Below are 1,265 nucleotides of genomic sequence, written 5' to 3'. Positions count from 1 at the left end.
TTGGCTCAGGGGCTCTCTCCTTAGCAATCCTTTGTTCTTCAGTTTGGAGGTAAAATGTGGGTGACACCTTACCCATATTGGCACACAAGCTGTGCCTAGGCATGCCCAGGTTTACAAGACAACAGCCAACAGCAGAGGTGGGGTCCATGTTCCCTCTCTGAAGGATAGGCACACCTGTTACGGTTTTGGTGGCTAGATTTCCATGGAAGTGAGGCTCTGGGGTCATACAAGGCTTGCTGGGACCCTGCCACCAAAGGAGGGCCACCCTATAGGCCTTGTGCTGAATAGGCACCAGCCCCAGGCCCAGCTTTCAGCCACCCCAGCCAGGGCTTGGCCATTCCGGGAGGCTCCAGCTAGGAGGTGGGTCCTCCCACCCCAGCAGAAGCCTCTGATGTTCAGAGTGGATAGAAACCACTTTCCGTGCCCCATGGGAACCTCTAATCCTCTAAAACTGAGCAGATGAAATGGTGGGCGGGCTGGTACTCCCCTGTTTTGGGGACAGTGATAGTCCTGGGGCCCTGGGCCTGCCTACATCAGACCCTAGCAGGATCAGTTGAGCCGACTTCTGCTATGGCCTTTCCTTGAAATGGAACTCATGTGAGTAATGCTGAGCCTTTAGGTGGGGGAAACGCCCACCCCCGTGCCCTGGCCAAAGAGCCTGCTGTCTGGAACTCCCACTGAAAGACACGGGGGTGGGAAGTTATGCTCCAAAAACCAAACTCACAGCCACCGAGTCAATTCTGACTCATAGCAACACAACCCTACAGGACAGGGTAGAACTACCCCGGTGGGTATACAATCTTCTCCCAAGAAGAGGCTGTTGGATTCGAACTGCTGACTTTGTGGTTAGTGTCCCAACAGGTAGCCACGACACCACCAGGGCTCTGAGAGCAGTTCCTTTTCAAACCAAACCAAACTCTGCCATCAAGACCACGCTGCCTCCTAGGGACCCCCGTGAGTGTCCCAACTATGAACTATGGATAGGCGTAGAGAGCCCCGTCTTTCCTGTGGAGCTGCTGGTCTGCTGCTGCCCCCCCTCCCCCTCCCCCGCAGATCGAAGGCCAACTTGTCGCCACGACACCACCATGTCTGCCTGGTCTGTATTCAAGGAGCCCTGGGTTTGGGGACCAGCCCCCACAGTTGAACGGGTCCAAGGGGCGGTTGTGTAATTGAAGGGTAAAATTAAAGAGGCAGCAGACAAGATAAAGCATGTGAGTGCTCACCTCCAGGACCACTGTGACTTCAGGAGCCAGGTCCGTGCAGCG

This window comes from Echinops telfairi, unplaced genomic scaffold (genome assembly GCF_000313985.2).
Source record: "Echinops telfairi isolate 266 unplaced genomic scaffold, ASM31398v2 ScPeMD7_5592;HRSCAF=6446, whole genome shotgun sequence".
In the NCBI taxonomy this organism is placed as follows: domain Eukaryota; kingdom Metazoa; phylum Chordata; class Mammalia; order Afrosoricida; family Tenrecidae; genus Echinops; species Echinops telfairi.
The sequence above is the reverse complement of the archived record's forward strand: the minus strand, read 5'-3'. Positions refer to the sequence as shown.